General features: G+C 52.9%; 2 long non-coding RNA genes across 2 annotated transcripts; both read left to right on the forward strand.

Moving 5' to 3' along the window:
• The first annotated feature begins 30 nt into the window (after positions 1–30).
• On the forward strand, positions 31–2,578 carry LOC138916970 (uncharacterized). The gene is made up of 2 exons (XR_011424247.1): positions 31–1,918; positions 2,103–2,578. It is a non-coding gene; the product is annotated as an uncharacterized lncRNA (long non-coding RNA).
• Positions 2,579–2,742: 164 nt separating this feature from the next.
• Positions 2,743–5,768, forward strand: LOC111776179 (uncharacterized). The gene is made up of 3 exons (XR_002812140.2): positions 2,743–4,120; positions 4,739–4,789; positions 5,616–5,768. It is a non-coding gene; the product is annotated as an uncharacterized lncRNA (long non-coding RNA).
• Positions 5,769–20,587: the final 14,819 nt, after the last annotated feature.

Here is a 20,587-nt window from a genome sequence, read left to right on the forward strand (position 1 = left end):
GCGCACACGGGGGGGCACTTCCGGTCACGCGGGGTCGAGCGCGGCTCCCGCAGGGGGCGTGCGTGGGGGCAAAGGAAGCTCCGCGCGTGCAGGGGAGCTTTCGGCCCCGGCCCGCCCCGGGGGACTTCAGTGCCCCATGCCTGGGGACCGCAGCGCCCTCTGACCCGAGACCCCAACCCCGGGGACCCCGGTGCCCCCTGCCCCGAGACCCCGGTCCCACCCCTGGGGGCCGCAGCGCCCCCTGCCCCGAGACCCCGGCCCCACCCTGAGGGACCCTGCTGCTCCACCCCTGGGGACCGCAGCTCCCCCTGCCCTGGAGACGCCGGCCCCACCCCTGGGGACCCCCGGCGCACTCTGCCCCTTGAGACGTGCGCGAGGTCCCGCGGCCCTGAGCGCGCGCGCCCCGTCCCGAAACCCGGCTCCCCTTTCTCATCCGACCATGATTCAGGGAGCGGCTGCTGGCTGCCAGACCTGCCCTCGGCACCCTCCCCAGGCCCCACGACGATGGAGGGAGGCGATGACCCCCTACGGGGTCTCGTGGAGGCGTCCCTCTGGCCAGCGTGCTGTGAGACTCAGACGAGGTGGGGCGATCCCTGGCCGCTGATGGATCGCCCAGACTGGAACCAGTGGGCCCGGGGTCCACAGCTCACCGGCCCTGCTTCCTGGGCCACTAGTGCGGGCAGGGCCAACGCTGGGTAAGCGTCGGGGAGGGTACCCCGGAATGGGGGAGGACGAGGACTGAAGGAGCCAGTGGGCCGGGTACCTGAGTGAGTACAATAAGGAGCGCGGATCCCCGGGAGGGACGGGATCAGGACGTGGGGAGGGCCCGCCTCTGGGAAGGGAAGGCAGAAGCCATAGGTGGTCGCTGTCGGAGCTGTGAGAAGGTGAGGTCAGTGGGCTCAGGGGCCACCTGCGGCCCTCCCCCAAATCTGTGTGCATCCACCCCCAGAGAACGCAGCAGAGTCTGATGGTGAGCTCTTGCTGCCACCGAGGTCGCGCCCTTTTTCAGCCTGGGTGCAGCCCCACTCAGGAATGGTGTGCCCCCGCTCCTCCCCCAGCTCCCACCCTACGGATACCATTGCTCTTCTATTTTCTGGAGTGTCCCCAGCCTTGGACCCTCAAGACAGGCAGCACCCTGGCTGGGCCCGGGGCAGGTTCACAGCTTCTCCCCTGCGGAACCTCAGCCCCGACCTGGTGGACTTCTCAGGCCCACGGAGGACTCACGCCTCTGACCCGCAGAGGGCTGCAGCTCCCGCCCAAGCCAGTCTTGCCCAGCCCAAAGCGCCAGCCACCTGCCAACTCCAACATCTCGATGATTGTGTTTGGTTCCTGGTGTTTTAAAAACGGTTTAAAATTAATGACTAACACTTACAAATTGAGAGTCTCTTGTAAAAAGATTTGAAAAATCAGAAGATCTGGCAACACGGAGCCCGTGGTGTGCAGGGCGCCGGTCACAGGGGCTGCGAAGTGACCAGCCCCTGTGGATGAGGCTGGACTGTGCCTCTCCCTTTAATGCCCACTTCTGAATGGCGCCTCCTGTCTGGTCCTTTGAGTCTCTACGATTTGGAGCCTCAGACGGTATCTTAGACAGTTCTCTACTCTTTCCCCCAAAGTGGTTCCAGTAAGAGGATCTGAATGTAGGGTAACTAACAAGAGGAGGCCAGGTGAAGGCCAGTACCAGGAGTGGGGGCACCAGAGACTAGCCCCTGGGCCTGAAGGGGTGGGGCAGGGATGGAGAGGGCTGGAGGAGTGGAGATGGGGTCACCCGGTGGGAGCTGTGATTGTGGGGGAGGAGTGTGACTACCCCGCCACTCTCCCCCACCCCATCCTGTCAGCACTGTCCACTGGCCAATCCTCCTCCTAATCTGGAGGCCAAGGGAGCCCAGGGGATGTGGTCACAGCCGGAGCCTAGAGCCAGGTAGACAACAATTGGGGGAGCCAGGTGGGGACAGGGAACCACCAACTCCATCCCTGCCTTAGAACCTTCCACCTTGTCAGACAGGGACCCCACGTCACCCCAGCATCTCCTCAGATCTCCTCTTGGCCTGTCCCCACCTGATACCTAACCCAGGACCCGGTTTCTTCCCCTCTCTTCTCTGCAGAGGTTTTCGAAGGCACCAGGCTCGCTGCTCAACAGGCCCTGCCCTCCATGAGGTTGTCTCTGCCCAAATCTCCCCCTCAGCTGACCGCAGTCCTCCAGAGGCCAAGCAGAGAGCTGCTGCCCGTTGGCCCCTTGGTTTCCTCCCCTCTCGAAGGGTCTCCTTCCCACGGCCCCTGGGAGCCTGTCTTTCCTCTGACCCTGTGACAGGAAGAGTCCCCAAACCTCATCCCGCCCAGGTCACTGAGTGATACAGGCATGCAGAGGCCCCACGGTCTACCCAGTTCAGTGTCTCCCAGGTCAGTGTGAGGCTTGACCTCACCACACAAGGTGTCCCCTCCCCTGTCCCACAACTGTGACTTCAGGAGCAAGATGCACTCAGGTAGACCACACACTGTTCTGTGAGAATGAAACCCAAGCCGCTTGCTAGGAGCCCCATATCTGTGTTTATTTTACATCAAATACATATGATTCCCCGCTTTTGTGACCCCACCTGACCCCGTTCCTTCCGGGTCTGCTCTCCATCGGACCCGGGTTGCATGCTTGAGTGTGGGCCTTGCCAACGGCCTCAGACTGGCTGAGCCTCTGCAGATGACCCTCCCCTGGGCCCGACGTTGCCTTTGTGCCTACTCGGGGTAGTGCTAGGTGGTCCCAAATGGGCCACGCCTGGGGCTCTCAAGTCCTAAAGTCAGCTGGCATTGACCCTTCCAGCCACCTAAGTGCAGAGCTCCCAGGGTCAGGGCTGGCTGCCCCAGGCACCTGTGGGCGTGGCCCCTGACGGGTGGGCCTCCCTTCACGCGGTGCTGGAGAGCAGGGGAGCCTGGTTCAGCCTTGACTCTCCCTCTATCCCTCCCCTTTACTCCATCCTGCAGCCATGTTCCAGAAAGTGCCGTGTGCTTGACTGCTTGGGTCTCGTGAATCTCACAGTCCTGCCAAGGCCTGGCCGCTGGCCCTCCCTGGCTGCCCTTTCCCGGGGGTTCTCAGGTCCTCAGCAACATCCCTCACTCCCTCCGTGGCCAGCAGCCTGATCCCTGCTTTTCCTCTGTTCTCATCGGGGATTCTTGATCGGGGTGTGTGCTCACTCGTTCCCACGCAGCATGTGCCTCTCACACCCATCGAGTGCTGGGCCCCGTGCTCACTCCAGGGGTTCCTGCGGAGCTCAGGCCCTGCTGTCTAATCAGCAGGGAGGGCCAGGGAGATGGAGGCCTTCCCATGGGGTCCCGCGGCCCACCAGGCCCTAAGACTCGTGTGTAGAGGGGTGTGAGAACCCGATAGGGGGCAGAAGGGCTGCGGATCGAGGCATGAAAGCTGATGGGCGATCCCAGGGCTCTGGTGGGGGAGAGGTTAGCAGGGGTGGGGACAGGCAAGAGCAAAATGGAGCAGGCCGCCAGGGCTCCCTGCATTCCCAGGACTGCCTGTGTGCCTGTGACAGGGCAGGCTCAGCTGAGGCACCAGCCCCACCCACAGGGAGATGCCATTCAGGGCCGCGTACCACGCGGGCTCTCAGAACTCAAAATTACCGTCGTGCCTGTCAGTGGCAGAGAGCCCTTTGATAACAAGGGTAAACGCAAAGGTGCCGGTGTTCCATGCTATGGATGATCGGGAGTCGGCGGGATTTGATGCCATTTTTTGATGTTCTGGGCTGGGATCTATCTGTGATCAAGTCCTGCCTCTGCGAGGGACAGCCGATGGGCCAGAAACACGAGGAACGTCAGAGGAAGGGACCCAGTCCCACTCGAGGCCTCTGCCAACATGAGGCAGCCCTGGGAGAGAGAGAAGGCGAGTGAGCCTGTGTCAGCAGCTGGTCCACCCTCCACCCAGCTGCTTATGAGCCAAGAGGAGAGAGGTGACTGGTAGTGTGTCCCGGAGCAAGGCCTGCCCAGGCCTGTGCACGCTGAGAGAGCAGGAGGCAACAAGAACAAGAAAAACACCCAAACTGGACATCGCCACTCAGCCCAGCCAGCGACTGACCTGTTAGTCAGCAGCTTTTTCCCTCGAGGGCGCTCGGAAGGGGCTCCCAAGGTGGGCTGGGCAGAGGGGAGCAGCAGCCCCTCCCAGACACAAGGGCTCGCCTGGGTTTGAGCTCCTCCCGCCCCATGCTGCCTGGGGGGGGGACAGCAGTGAGGGACTCGGGGCCTCCGGGGCTGGAGGAGGGCAGGTCCCAAAGTCCCAACTGTGAGGTGCACCCTGAGAGCCAGGAACTGAGGGAAGCAGAAGTGGGACAGGTGGCATTTCCTCCACGCCTGAAGGACAGCTAGAGCCTGGGACACAGTGGGGCAGGGGAGACCTGGCCGGAGCAGGGGCCTGGAAGTGGGGAGCTTGGGGCAAGACTAGGGGTCTGGAGTCATCTTGGGGCTGGAGCCTCACATCTCAGTGGAGGGCCCGTGGCAGCAAGCAGCCACCAAAGGCATCAAGCACGTGGGTCATGATTTGCCAAGATGGATGGATGGAGGTGGAGGTGGGGGTAGGGGGGTGCATGGCAGGGGTTCAGGTGGGCAGCAAGAAGCTGTCCAAAGGCTGTTGAGGTAACCCAGATGGAAACTGACAAGGCTTGAAGGTGACAGTGTCTTAGTCCATTTGGGCTGCTGTCACAAAGACACCAAATGCTTCGCTTAAACAACAAGCATTTCTTTCTCACAGTTCTAGAGGTTGGGAAGTCCAAGATTGAGGCGTTGGCAGATCCATTGTCTGGTGAGTTCGTACCTGGTGCCTTCTTGGTGTGTCCTTATACAGTAGAAAGGGCGAGGAGATCTCTGGGGTCCCTCTCATAAGGGCGCTAATCCCATTCATGAGGGCTCCATTCTCATGACCGAACCACCTCCCAAAGGCCCCACCTCCTAATGCCATCACACTGGGGCTAGGTTTCAACAGAGGAGTTTGAGGGGACACAGACATTCAGTTCATAGCACAAAGTGACAGAGTTAAGCTGCAGAGATGGGAATTTCTGTCTGAGGAAAATCTGATCACTTTGGGGACATCCCCCGGTTCTGTGATCCTTGACACCGTTATGAAGGACTGTCTGTCATTCTTCCAGAGAGAGCCTCTCCCTGCCCCAGTCTCTCCCTCGGATTTCTGCGTCTGCCCAGGCCCTGAGTCCATCCTTGCCTCCTGCCTGGCAGTGCAGGGCAGCCTAGGGGAAAGGGCGGACAGGAGGAGCAGAGATGACAAGCAGAAAGAAACAGGCAGGAGTGGGGTCTGGCCTGCAGACAGATGAGGCACGAGGGATGAGAAAGACTCCCTCCTTGACCCAACTTGTTATCTGAACCTCATCTCAATTAGGCCTTGATTTTTTGGCTTCCATGTCTGCCTTTGCATCACCCAGTTTTAGCAAAAATCCCATCAAGTCGGTTTAGCCAGAATCTCCACCCTCGATATTTGATCACCCTCCATATCTGATCGAAGTCTCCCCACGCCACCCCCAGGAGAGTTCTGGTCACCCTGGCCTGCCTTCAGCAAGAATCCAGTCGGGTCTGTTTAACCAGAGTCCCCCAAACCCTACCCCTGATGTTTCTCTTAGTGATTTTCCATCCGCTGACTTCCTCCCACCTGCTCCTTGGCTGTGAATCCGCACTCGTCCTTGCCGTATGTGGAATTGAGTCCAGTTCTATTCTGAGGTCTCTTTTCCCCTATTGCATTAGATCTTAAATAAAATCTGCTTTAGCCACTTTAATAATCGTCTGGCTCTGGTTCTCTTTAACGGTGGCCCTGTGCTGTCTCCCCACGCTGGGCATGTGAGATCTGGGCGGAGACATCAGTCAGCACCCCGCTGTGCCGGGCTCCTTGCCAGTTCTGGCCTGAGAGCCCAGGAGAAGCCCAGGAGGGCTTCCTTCAGGAGGTGACAGCTGAGCAAGTCCCCAGAGCCGATTGGGAGTGAAGGCAGTGCATGCCAACAGTGGGTCTGTGCGGAGGCGGGGCCTGCCCGAAGACCCTACGCTCCAGCTCCAGCGACGACATCCTGGACCTCACAGAATTCCAAATGCAGCCAGATGCCTCGTACTTCCCACATCCCCGTGTCCCTGCTGGTGAGCCAAAGGACAGCTGACACACAGAATGAGCCTCATGACAACCAGTGGGCGGACTGACAGCCTCCTCACCACCAGCGTCCCCCGTGGAGGGCACAGGAGGAACGGGGCAGATGATACACCTGGTGAACTCGATTTCATGAATACACTTCTTTTTTTTTTTTTTGAGGAAGATTAGCCCTCAGCTAACTACTGCCAGTCCTCCTCTTTTTGCCGAGGAAGCCTGGCCCTGAGCTAACATCCGTGCCCATCTTCCTCCACTTTACATGTGGGATGCCTACCACAGCATGGCTTGCCAAGCAGTGCCATGTCCGCACCCGGGATCCGAACCAGCGAACCCCGGGCCGCCGAGAATCGGAACGTGCGAACTTAACCGCTGCTCCACCGGGCCGGCCCCCATGAATACATTTTTATGTACCCCCACCAAACTGTTTATAGATATCCGAGTGACATGGAAATTGTATTAATGCAAAAGCATATGGTTTATTTTTTTGGAGACCATTCGATTTCTTATATCTTATTTTGATGTGAGTGTTTAAAACTGCTGACTACTTCTCCAGATGAATGAGAGAAGTCAGTTGAGATTGAGTTCAGCAGTGAGCAACAGGAAAGTCCACCTAGACAGCAGACTGTGCAAACCAAGGTGTGGCCGTCCTCAGGTCAGAGGCATCCTGAGGGCGGTGGTCGAAGGCTGCTCGAGCAGCTCCCCCAGGCCATGGACAACCTAGCCCTCTCCGTTTCTCCCCTCCCCTCCCCTGAGTCAGTCACTCAGCAGCCTCCTAAGCCATCCTGTGAGAGAAAGCATCAAAGAGAAAGTCTCTATGTGAGGTTACCTGGTCTCTAGCATCTCTCTGACACTTGCTCATCTCCCATCTAAACAAAGATAATTTAACAGCATCATTTTCTTTCCATTGTATTCACTTTTTTTTTTTTTGCTTGGGGAAGATTGCCCCTGAGCCAATGTGTGTGCCAATCTTCCTCTATTTTATGTGAGATGCTGCCACAGCATGGCTTGACAAGTGATGTTAGGTCCACACCCAAGATCTGAACCTGCGAACCCCGGGCCGCCAAAGCAGAGTGCGCAAACTTAACCACTACACCACCAGGCCGGCCCCTTCATTGTATTCATTTTGACAGCTACCTTCTGTTTGTGTCAGGTGACACTGATTTTCCATTTGCAGTATAGTCATTTGCCGCATCACAATGTTTCGCTGGACAATGGACCGCATGTATGATGGTGGCCCCATAAGATTAGTACCATATAGCCTAGCTGTGTAGTAGGCTGTACCATCTGGGTTTGTATAAGTACTGTGGGAGAGGAAGAAATTTTCCTGTATCCTTTTAGGTTTTTCTGGCTAGTCTAAGAATTAAGTTGACAAGAGACAGATTAACAGGGGAAAAACAAATAATAGTTCAATGACACATATGCATGGGAGAAACCCAGGAAAAATGAGTAACTTGCCAAAATAGCCAAAGCCCTCCCCTCAAATAACATCCTCAGCTAAAGACAAAAGAAGATGTTGGGGGTGGGGAGAGTCAGGGACTGCAAAGGGAAGGAAGGCGGGTCCACAGGTAGGAGAAAAGGAGCAAATGTTTGGAAAACAAGTGTTTGGCCACACAGAAACAGAACAGAGAGGGGAGCCCAACAAACAGATTTTCTAGGTTCCTCCCTATCCACCACATAGTGTATGTTATGCTAAGGTGATAGCTCACTCCTCGAGACAGGTTTTTTTATCTGAATTCTTTTAGGCAGTTATGGGGAAGTAACCAGAAAAATTTTCTGAGCCTTTTATTTCTTAAAAATAATCAACCTAAATAATCCTCACATTAAACAGGCATGTTTTGGGGTGGCAAATTTTGTTCACCTTCAGTACAATCTATGATGTTTGCACAATGACAAAATTGCCATTGATGCATTTCTCAGAACGTATCCCCTTCTTTAAGCAATGTGTGACTGTATTTAAATCGTCTTTTAAAATAAAGTTAGCTGGATTTCCAGTTTCTGGTCCAACATTGGAAGTCACCACTCCATCATCACAATAAGAAACAAGTGAAAATCAACAATTGGCTTTAGATTCATCAGAGAATTGAGGTCTTAGGGCAAACCGCTGCGCCCAAAGTTGGAGAGACAGACGGCAGGTACAGGGAATCCCAGCTTACTGGAGCAGAAGCCCCCTGGAGCCAGTGCCAGGCAGGAAGGCAAACCAGAACTGATGAATGGTTAGAGGCTCAGTGAGAACAAGTCTGAGATTTCAAAACTCCAGTGGGGCACGGGCTTCAGAAGTCCCTGCACTTTTGTGAGTTTTAACTCCAGGAGCCCTACCAGGTTCTAACAGTGAAAAGCAAAGAAAAAAAAACCCTCATGCTTCTGGCAGGAGAAGGGGGAAAGCAACCACTTTTAAATACATCCAGAGTGCTCTGTTGTTCTTAATAGAGTCTGCTCTCAGAAGAAACTATTTGGGACTGGCCCTGTGGCCCAGTGGTTAAGTTTGTGCACTCTGCTTTGGCGGCCCAGGGTTTCACAGTTTGGATCCTGGGTGCAGACATGGCACCGCTCGACAGACCCTGCTGAGGCGGCATCCCACATGCCACAACTAGAAGGACCTACAACTACAATACACAACGATGTAGTGGGGGGCTTTGGGATGAAGAAGAAAAAAAACAAAGATTGGCAACAGATGTTAGCTCAGGTGCCAATCTTGAAAAAAAGAAAAGAAAAGAATTTCTTTTATGAGAGCCTAACCAAGCCAGAGGAAGGGAAATACCTGACTCCAGCACGTGCTGGTCTTCCATGTGGGGGAGGGGAAACACCCAACTCCTGCCCCCTCTAACCTTCCTGTCTCCCCTATGTGGGGAAACACTGAGAAACATTTCTGAAGGCCATGGCCCACAGGCACAGGCTTGCTAAAAGACTGAGACCTAATAGTAAGATTATAGAAAGCTCCCCCCCCATCCCCTACCATCACATCAAGAAGGCTCCCCTATACAACAAGGGAATACAACTAAAAGAATGGTGTGTCTCAGACCTTGTTTTGAAAGAAGTCTCTAGGAAAATCCAAAGACAATAGGGGAGAAAAAAACAAGGAGACCAGAGGAAATTTTAGCCTCTAACACTTACAGCTGCGGCAAACAGTAAACGAAGCCTAACTCCTAGTCAGATAAATATAAAACCTCATGCTAAAGGCCTATTGGACTCAGTTCTTTTTACCCAGTGCATCATGTCCCGCTTTCAACAAAAAAAATTAAAAAGCGGCCTACAAGACAAAAAACACAATTGGAAGAGACAGATTCAGTACAGAAGTTGGAATAATCAGACCAGGAATTTAAAACAACTGTGATGAATATGTTAAGGATCGTAATGGAAAAAGTAGACAACATGAACGAACACATAGGTAACATAAGCAGAGAAATGGAAACTCTAACAAAGAATCAAAGAGAAATGCTAGAAATCAAAAACACGGTGACGGAAATGAAGAATACCTTCAATGGACCCCTCAAGAGACTGGACACAGCCAAGAAAAAAATCAATGAGCTTGTGAAACATGGATAGAAATTTGCAAAACCGCAATGCAAAGAGAAAACAGAATTTTTAAAAATGCAATAGACCATCCAAGGACTATAGGGCAATCACAAAAGTTGTAGCATAGGCATAATGGGAATACCAGAAGGAGAAGAAAGAGAGAAAGGAGCAGAAGAGATATTTGAAGTAACAGTAGCTGAGAATTTTCCAAGATTAATGGGAGACACCAAAACATAGATCCGGGAAGCTCAGAGAACACCAAGGAGGATAAATACCACCGAATCTACACCTGGGCACATCATACGCAAACCGCGGAAATTCAAAGACAAAGACAAAATCTTGAAAGAAGCCAGAGAAAGAAAAACTTTCCCTATAGAAGAGCAAGGGTAAGAATTACATCAGACTTCTCTTCAGAAATCACGCAAGCAAAAAGAGAGCAGAATAAAATAGTTAAAGCACTGAAAAAAAAAAAAAAAATGCCCACCAACGTAGAATTCTGCATCCATTGAAAGTGAAGGAGAAATAAATATTTTTCTCAGACAAACAAAAATTGAGGAAATTTGTCCCTGGTAGGCCCGCTTTGCAAGATGTGTTCAAAGAAATTCTTCTTCAGAAAGAAAATGATATAGATCAGAAACTCAGATCTACATAAAGAAAGAAAAAGCATTAGAGAAGGAATAAATGAAGGTAAAAAAAAAATCTTTTTCTTTTACTTAACTGTTCAACACATAGCAATTTATATAAAATAATAATAACAACAATGTATATGGTGCTATAAGCACCGAATGGATAAGTGAAATGAATGACAGCAATGTTAAAAGGGACAGGAAGTAGGAATTGGGAATATTCTGTTATGAAGATCTTGCACTTGGGGCCGGCTTGGTGGCACAGCAGTTAAGTGCGCACGTTCCGCTTCGGCGGCCCGGGTGTGGACGTGGCACCGCTTGGCAAGCCATGCTGTGGTAGGTGTCCCACATATAAAGTACAGGAATATGGGCTTGGATGTTAGCTCAGGGCCAGTCTTCCTCAGCAAAAAGAGGAGGATTGGCAGCAGATGTTAGCTCAGGGTTGATCTTTCCCCCCTAAAAAAAAGAAAGAAAGAACTTGCACTCCCCATGAAATAGTATAGTGTTATTTGAATGCAGACTTGAATTAGGTGTGAATGTATACTGCAAACTCAGGGCAACCACTGGAAAAAAAATCTTTAAGTAGAATTGATATACTTAAGAGAAACAATGAAATCATATAAAGTGCTCAGTTAACCTAAGAGGATGCAGAAAAAGTGTTGAAGACAAAAAAAAAAGATTCAAAGAACAAGGGCAAAAAATATAAAATGGTAATAAATATGGTAGCTATTAATCCAACTATATCAATAATCACCTTAAAGTAAATTTACTTCAGCTAAAAAGTGACTGGATTTAAAGAAAATTGTTAAGCAAATGATAGTACAGGTGGTAGGTCCATGTGGCAAATTTGATGGAAGTCGTGAAGCATCGGTCCAGGAAAGAAGGGGACTCCCCACCAGAGGAGGGGACAAGGGACTGGCACCTTAGAACCATCATCATGACGATGTTGGGGAGGACGGATTAGAAGGGGCCAGAAACCCAAGGCAGATATTTCTGATTGAACATAGGGAACTGACCTCATGCATTTATTTCCCTCCACAAAGGACACTGAAAGTACAGTGAAGGTGGAGAAAGGGGTATGTGTCCACAAGGACAAGGAGAATAGGAAGGAATCATCAGTGGACGAGAAATCCCAACACATGCTTGGAGGGCAGAGGTGAGGAGAATGGCCTGACCCAAGAGAACAGCAGTGGGATGGGGACCAGACACTGGCAGGAGCGGCTGAGTCCTGTGGTTACTGCTTTTAGAGAGACTATCAGAGTGATAATTGAATACTGAAGTAGTGGCAATCCATAAAGGGGTTAGGGTGAACAATTTGGGCTTAATTTTAAGGCAAAACTTGGTGCGCAGTTAAATAGGATTTATGGTAGATAGAAGAGGCTGAAAATTGTGTGCAGCTCCTCCCCCCAAGCAGTAGAAACTATTTCCCTCTATTTGATCAGGGCTGGGCCAGTGACTTACCTTGATAAATAGGATGTGGCATAAGTGACACTGTACAACTTCTAAGACGAGATTATAAGAAGCCTTGCAGATTCCAAGCCCAGGTTTCTTGGGACCCAGCCACTCTGCTGAGAGATGCCCAGGCCACATGGAGAAGTTATGCGTGGGTGCTCCAGTGGACAGCCCCACCAAGCTCCCAGCTGACCGCCAGTATCAACCACCAGCCTCGTGACGAACCCTTTTGGATGTCTCAGCCCCAGGGAGCCCTCAGGTGATACAGCCCCAGCTAACATCACAGGGAGCAGAAGAACCATCCAGCTGAGCCCAAGCAGCCTGCAGAACCATGAGAAATAATACAGTGTCTGTTGTTTTAAGCCATAGTTTTCCGGTGGATTATTGCACACCAATAGTTAACTGAAACAGAGGGCATTGAGAGAAGCAGAGAACATCCAGGACTCTCAGGAAAGTGTCTCAATGTCTCCAGGTGGACAGTGCTGCCAGCCATTGAAGGGAGAAGTCAGGAGGAGCAGCTTTGGCCAGGAATTGAGAGCTCCATGGACACATCCGAGGCGGGGAGACCGGGGAGTCCTCAGGTCCAGGGCTTAGGGGAGAGGCCTGGGTGGTGGCTGTTGTCACAGGCTTGCAAAGAGTCACCTGGGGACCCTGCCAGACCCTACCTGCAAGGGAGGATCCTAAGGGGATCACTGTGCCCTTCTACCATCCGGGGCCTCACAAAGTCTTCATTTCTACCACCTATAAACTTTTTAACATTGGAATAACAGAAAGCCGTATCTCATAGAAGATCCAACCAGGGGAAAGAGTGTTTTAGACTCTTCCTTGTTTTAGATGCAACAAACATATTCCACGCACCCACCATGTGCCAGGCCTCTTTGCAGTATTATTTCACCTGTTTGATACACAATGACCCAGAGCAATCAACCCTCTTGCGCCCATTTTTCAGGCAAAGAAAGTTGTCACATAGTAACTGGGGGCCAGAATTCCAGTCCCCAAGTCCTCGCTGGAGGACCGTTGCTATTTCTTTTCTTTCTTTTTTTTTTTTTTTTTTACTGAGTTATTGATAGGTTACAATCTTGTGAAATTTCAATTGTACATTAATGTTTGTCAGTCATGTTGTAGGTGCACCACTTCACCCTTTGTGCCCACCCCCCACCCCACCTTTCCCCTGGTATCCACTAAACTGTTCTTGGTCCATAGTTTTAAATTCCTCATATGAGTGGAGTCATACACAGACTATCTTTTTCTCGCTGGCTTATTTCACTTAACATAATTCTCTCAAGGTCCATCAATGTTATTGCAAATGGAATGATTTTGTTCTGTTTTGCAGCTGAGTAGTATTCCATTGTATATATGTACCACGTCTACTTTATCCATTCATCTGTCGATGGGCACCTAGGTTGCTTCCACGTCTTGGCTATTGTAAACAGTGCTGCAATAAACATTGGGGTGCACAGGACTTTTGGGATTGCTGACTTCAGGCTCTTTGGATAAATACCCAGTAGTGGGATGGCTGGATCGTATGGTAGTTCTATTTTTAGTTTTTTGAGGAATCTCCATACTGTTTTCCATAGTGGCTGCACCAGTTTGCATTCCCACCAGCAGTGTATGAGGGTTCCTTTTTCTCCGCAACCTCTCCAACATTTGTTGCTATTAGTTTTAGATATTTTTGTCATTCTAACAGGTGTAAGGTGACATCTTAGTGTAGTTTTGATTTGCATTTCCCTGATGATCACCGCTGCTGTTTCTTAAAAGATCCCCAGCTGACCCAAAGGAAGCAAAGACCTGTAAGTGTCAAGCTCTTTTCTGTTTCATGGCTTTGACTTCGTCTTTCTGCCCGGGGATTCTCCGTCTTACCAAGGAATTCTGGGCTTGGCGCCTGGTAGGGCACGAATACAGCCCAAAGAGATATTTATCTATTTGCTAAGGAAGTAAAAGGACACCCTGTTCCCTGCCATTATCATGACTAACATGTCACAAAGGGGCAGGAAGGATGTCACGCCTGGTGCCTCTGTCCATCACTAGGCCCCAAAATAGAGAAAACCTTGAGCCCTTTCCTGATCCCCCCTCCCCAAAAACCACCTTATCCTTGCCTTTTGCAAACCCTTGCAGATATGATCATTATGTGAAATATTTAGATTAACTATACTCTTGGTAATTTTGTGAGTTTAAAAAAAACTCCCATTGCATTTTTCACTTGAGGTCTGGACCCCTTTCCCAAACTTCCTTTTCTTAAACTCTTGTCTCTACATTTTCCTTTTACGTCTCCCAACACACATGAACTAGTTGGGCCTGACTGGCTGCCAGCTCAGAGACAGAATTGTGATCTAAACACAGAAAAGCAAAGTCCCCACAATGAGTGAGGGCACAGGGTAAAGGTGGCAAAGGTTGACTCAAGTCAAAGAACCGCCAGATGTGGCTGAAACTGCAGGTGGGAGGTGGGAGTGATGAGGGTGCCAACGGGCCTGCTCAGCCGCCCCTACAAAGCCCTGGGCCCTGGAGTGGGCTGTGTCCACTGGGAAAAAGGAAAATTATTAAATTTGTGCAAAGCCTCCACATGGATGTTGTTGGTCCTGGATGCACCCTTTTGCGCCCCTCAAAGAATTTATCAGCGAGTCACGGGGAGGTCAGGACCACAAGGAAAATTCTCTTGTGGCTTCTGCTTCGGCCCAAGCAGACCATGGAGATGGGGCTCCTGTCCAGGTGCACATGTCTGGGTCAGAAAGATGCCCAGACAGTTTGGACCTGTTTCCACAGGTGGAGAACTTCCGGGGGTCAGAGGATGCTGCAAGATCCCAGGACTCACGTGACAGTAAAACTTGGAAATACTAGGGGAAAACCGAAAAAACCCAAAAGATGAAAGCATAATTCAAATGGCGATAACTTTATGTGACCCACAGAACGATGGCAATAATACCATGAGACCCAGCGTTACTCGATCTTGTGTCTGTGTTCCACCTAAAACTGCCTGGTGTCCACGGGCCATGTGTGTCACACCCTGAAGAGCTGCTGCTGCCTTGGTGGGGAGGTGGAAGGATCTGGAAGTGGGAGTGTCTCCTGGCCCTGGCCCCCGCCCCCCAGCCTTCAGGCCCTGGGGTTTTGGCGTCACAATCCAGGTCTCCCCTGGGGTCTTGGTCATTCGCTGCTGTCCTTGCCTCTGCTTCCTTCAGTCCTGTGTCCCTCTGACTCCTCTTCCAGGGTTCAGGGTGGGGGGTGTCACGTGTCTCTGCAGCTGTGTCCCTGACGTCTGTCACAGGAATCCAAGTCTGGGACTCACTGGCCCTGGGAGCTCTGAATGGGGGTTGAGCTGAGGGTGGCTTCCCGGCTGCACAGACAGGGGTTCAGGACGCAGGGAACCGGGGGTGGGGGCAGCAGGCAGGGGCCCTAGGGACTCTGGTTAGGCAAGGTGGGTGAGCAGCCCAGCTGCTGGACCATACCACCCCATGGCCCCCATGAAGGATCCGCCCATGACATCTGTTCTAGCCAAAAGTGCAGCGGTGAGAGACAGCTCAGGGGACGTGGTTCCTGTCCCTCTGCAGGGTGGAGGAGGGTGCCTGTTCCTGCCCCTGCTGCCAGACTGCTGATGGGGGCGGGGGCGGGGCTTGACAAGGACTGGGGACTGGGCTGGCAAGAGCAAAGTAGGGGAGGGTCGGGGTAAGGAGGGCGGGGATCAAGGTTGGGCAGGCCCCCCCAGAGGCAGGGTCTGACTCATGGGATCTTCTAGGGGCCACACGTGGCTGGGCTTCCGGGCCCAGGCGTTATCTTGGAGACAGTGGGCACAGAGGGCAGGCTTAGTCAGTCTAAGATGCCTATCGGAATGGAGAAGTCAAATAGGGGTGAGGGAGATGCTGAGAAGTTCTGGGGAGAAGTCAGGGCTGTAGACAGGAGGAGTTTGGGAGTCTGGGGTGAATGGCTGGTAATGAAGGCCAGGGGCTGGGTGAGGCCACCTGGGTAAGGCTGTGGACAGACCCTGGGACCCACCTACACTCAGCAGTTGAGCAGAGGAGAACCCAGCAGGGGAGACGCAAAGGGAGGGCCCAAGATTGTTCACGGCTGGGCTTCCTGGTGGAATTTTGTCCAGATGAGTAAGGAGACTCTATCTCAACCCTGCAGTCACCTCCACGGATGCTGCTGGAAACCCACGGGTCCGCTGGGTCAAGGTACCCCTCTGGTAGCGAAGACGGGGAGAGGATACCTGTACAAACTTCCAGGACTAGAAGAGGAGCCTCTGCAAGTGAAGACCCAGGGTGGCAACGCGCTTGGGTGGCGCTCTCTGCAGGTGGCCATCCGCAGGAACTGGGGTGCACGCAGAACCTTTGTGAATTTCCACGCTCAGCATGGCACGTTTCTTACCGGTGAAGAATGGAAAAACCAGCTCCCGAAGACAACGGCTGAGATGTGAGGTGTATCTGTATCGCTGGGAATTAAAGTCGGACTCGCACTCTCAATTTTCAAGTGTGACTGGTTGGTTCTTTTTCCTGTGAAGCCCACCGTGGGTCAGCGGTTCCACGGGGAATTTGTTAGTGTAAGGGAGAGGACTGTGAGGGAAATGCATCACAATGCGACCTCTAATACGGTCTCAGACGTGTGTGAAACCAAAGCAACGAATCATGCTTAACCTCCAAACCAAGACGACAGTCCTCTCCCATATGACCCAAACACACCAGCTCCTTCCCCCGGAGGATGCAAAGCCCCTTTATCCATCCTTGGCTGATGTCATTGCTCTTCGACCTTAATTCCTCGTAACTTAAATACTGAGATATAAAGTTAACTACTGTTAGTGCATTTTATGTGAGATGGCAGGGAAACGGGAGAAGGAGAGGGGAAAGATGGTTAATATATAAACGAACAGATTCACATGGAAATACGAGTGAAACACTCCGAGCTCTCCAGCCCTCGTTTCTGTACCGGATCCCGCAGTCATGGCTGGTATTTAGAACTCCCTTCTCGCACAGCAGTCTGTATTCCCTTTGCTCCCAGAAAGCCTCCGAGTGTGGCCAGCCTTAGCCAGAGACAGAAAAGGGGACATTCTTGCAAACGTAGTTGGCTCAGCCCAGTGACACACAAAGATACCCCACCCCTTCCATTTGTAGTGGTGAAACAAATTTCCCATTTTGCACACATCTGTTTAAGAACACTGTCAGTGGGGCCAGCCGGGTGGCAGAGTGGTTAAGTTCACGCACTCCCTTCGGTGGCCAGGGGCTCACAGGTTCAGATCCTGGGCACAGATCTAGCACCGCACGTCAAGCCACTCTGTGGCAGCAACCCACGTGAAATAGAGGAAAGATTGGCACAGATGTTAGCTCAACGACAATCTTCCTCACACACACACAAAAAGAACACTATTAGTCATTTAAGAAAAATATTGTCATATTAGTGTAGGTGGATATAATATGCAAATAACCAAAGAATGGGAAACACTGACCCATAGGATTAAATACAAACTCCTTGGCTTGAAAACTATGTGATTCCACAGAATCTAGCCCCTGCCCAGCTCTCCCCCTGAGTCCACCACATGTGTCCCATAGCTCCTACCTTCCAACCATCCAGACACTCACCGCTCCTAACCACATCAGACCCTTTGCATGTAGTGTGACTTCGGTCTGGAATGCCTCCCCTCCAGTCCTCTCCTTGCAAACGACTTCTGACCCAGCAAGACTTCTCCTTTGAGGCCACTTGGCTCCCGTGGTAGAGTCAGTTGCTCTGTCCCCCACAGCCCATTCCGCGGTAGGATCGTTTTTCCACGTCTCCTTCTCCCACTGGGCTGTGAGCGTGTCAGCAATGCCCGTCAACACCTGGGGCCTGCCCGCTCTGCACCTGGAACAAGCCCCTCCCAAGACATGGCCCTCCCCTCCCCTCAGGCTTTGCTATCCAGCCCATGTTGGCGCCTGTCTTAGGTTCTCCAGAAGCAGATGGCAGAAGACCATTTGTGTGTAAGTGTTTGGCCAAGGAAATGCAGCCGGGGGAGGCTAGTGAGAGAGGGGGGGCGCAGCCCGGGAAGGGAGGAAGGGGGAGGTCCCGGGCAAAGTCCCACAGCGGGGAAGAAGCTTCTGCTTCATCCCAGGCTCCTCGGGAGCAGCAGTGGTGTCTCAGACTTGTCCCGACCTGAGACCTGAGGCAGGGAGCTGAGCTTTCACATTCCCACACTCTTCAGAGTTCGGTCAGGGGCCATTTCCCCTTCTCTGGGAGTGTGTGAGTGGCAGATGCTGCTGTGGGGAGCCTGGCAGGGCAGGGGGAGCCCACCCATCTGAAAGAGGATCCATCCAAGGAGATGTGGGCTGAGAGTCAACGTTTGCCCAAGCCGCTCCTTGCTCCACACAGACCCACTCCCGTCCCACATGGATCCCGCTCCAGGTGGAGAACACCGGCCAACTAAGGGCTGCTGGGATTCCTGCAGCCCCCGCCACTGCGGTGGGCCCTGAGGGCCTCGCTGATGCTCCTCATCTCCCCCCTCCTCCTGGAATCCCCTCGCCTTCAGCATCCCTGCTGATCCAGGGGGCTTGTCTGATGGGATAACTTCGCCCCTGAGGGGTCAGAGCCCCTGGTTGAAAGACTGGATATGCCAGTCCCCTCAGGGAATGGTTACTCAGGGAAATGGCTGTTGCCTACTTGGGGAAGGACTGAGGAAATCACCACTGTATACCATACTGTAAAGAGTGGCACTGTAAAGTCCGTCCCCAGGGGACAGCTTCTCACAGGGAGGGACGCTCCCCACAGGCAGCTTCTCCTGTGGTGGGTGGGCTCTGCCTCAGATCTAGGAACTGGGAACAAGACGGTGACTTTCCATTAGAGAAGCTGACGTTGGTCTTTCTGTTTTTGGATAAGTGTCAAGCAATACCTTAGTTGGCCGCCCATCCATCTTGGCCCTGGGAACACCGTGTTCGTTACCCATTGCCTAGACCTCCTTGGGCATGGGCCTCCTGGTTCCCAGCCCAACCCGACTGCCCATTTCAGGGACTACGTCTACTTTGCCCTGTTGGTTAAGCGCTGCTTATAGCCACTGCTACTCCGGGATCCTGCCACCCCGTTGACATGAGGGAGTCCAGTTCCATGACTGCACCTCCAACATCAGCCCTGGTCTACAGAAAACAGCCCCTGCTGAGCAACCCGCTGAGGTCAGCGCCCTCTCGCCAGCACATTCCTTATCTCCGTAGGGCAAGGAGCACCCTCTGGGCTCTCCCGAGAGCATAGTCAACAACGGGTTCTCAGGAATAAAACAGATCTATTTTCTCTGGACCTCGGACATCTTCCTTGACACTCTGCCAAGGCAGTCCTGGCAACTCCAGCTTATTTAATGTGGGCCATGGTCATGTCTGAGCTTCCAGAGCCATCTCAGGAGAGCCTGGCTCTGGCTCCAGGTGCCCTTGCCAGGGCATTACACTTAGGTGGGCCACAGAGGAGTGCTCCCAATCAATAAAGCCTCCCTGGCCAGCCTCATAGCCCCCGACTCCCGGCCCCTCGCCCTCCAGGCCCACTCCTGGGCATGCTCCCTGCTTCCTGCCTGTACACATTAGCCAGCTGGTGAATAATTCCTCCTCTCCCTGAGCAGAGCCAACACTTCCCAGCCGGGCTGTGCTGGGCCCCGAACCTTGTTACAGGTCTAGTGACCAGGAAGGGAGGCGGTGGCAGATCTGAAGGAGGGCAAAGGTTGTCTTGAAAGACATCTGCCGCATTGACACCTCAGCATGGTCTCCGGACAAAGTGGGGGCACAGCTGATATTTTTTGCAAGGCAAAATGGGCCACTTCTGCACGCCCAGAGGGTTGGGGGCAATGTGGGGGCTCGGTGTTCTCAAGCACGTCGCCCAGACATCCTCAGTCCAAGCCGGAGGGTCCCACTCCCTCCACATCAGGGCCCCGACGTGGGAGGAGTGCAGCCTCCTCTGAAGTCCCACTGCCCTTGCGTGAGGCCCCCCGCCTGGTCTCCTGCAGTCGGCCCTGGGCGAAGGAAATGAGGGTCTCCTTAGACACTGCACGGAGGCCTCGGACTGTCCCTCTGTGCCTTAAGTTAATTAACTGTGGACCCAAACCTCTCATTTTCCCTCATCATGGCATTAGCTATGCTCAGCAAAACCAACCACGTCCCCACTCCTGTCACAACCCTTGCTCCCACGTCTCTCAAGTGCATGACGCGGGGTGTCCTCTCCCACCTGGTACCCCGTCCTGTCCATCAGCACAGCAGCCAGGGGTCACCACTCACCACCCACAAGGCGGATCCTGTTGCTACGATGGGCCGATGATCCAAGCCCAGAATCCCACCCTTAGACTTCACTCCCAAGGGCCACTGTTACCACCACCAGTCTGGGGCTCCTGAGAAGCAGGCCTTGAAACAAGGATTCGTGTGCAAGCGATTTATTAAGGCCGTGCTCCCAGGGGGTGTCAGAGTAAGGGCAGTGGGACAGGAAGGGAGAGGAAGCAAAGTCAGGGTGCCTTCTCAAGCAAATCCCACAAAGGAGCTCCGATGAGAGCCCACAGGCCCACTCTGGAGGGTGCTTCCCGCCTCCGAGCTGTCCCCACGGGAAGCACAGAGCTTGGCTTGTGGCCTCCTCCCATACCTGTCTCTCCTGGGCTCAGGGCCATCATGGGGGAAGCAATTCTGAGGTATGTCCAGCCCTCTGCACAAGGGGTCAAGGGGCACCCGCAGCCCCAGGGTCCTCCAGCAAAGATGGGTTGAGGTGGGGATTCTCGGAAGCAGAGGCTGGACGACAGAGGGACACAGAATGGGAAAAGGAGCTGAGAGACTGGTTGGGTGTCCGGGCTGGGAGGGGCCTCAGGACACCCCTCCAACAACAGCACGTATGCTCACTACTATCACAACACTCCTCAAGTGTCTACCCTCTGGTCCTTGTCCCTCCCGTGAGGGTTTGC

Source organism: Equus caballus, chromosome 13, assembly GCF_041296265.1.
Source record: "Equus caballus isolate H_3958 breed thoroughbred chromosome 13, TB-T2T, whole genome shotgun sequence".
NCBI classification, from domain to species: Eukaryota; Metazoa; Chordata; class Mammalia; order Perissodactyla; family Equidae; genus Equus; species Equus caballus.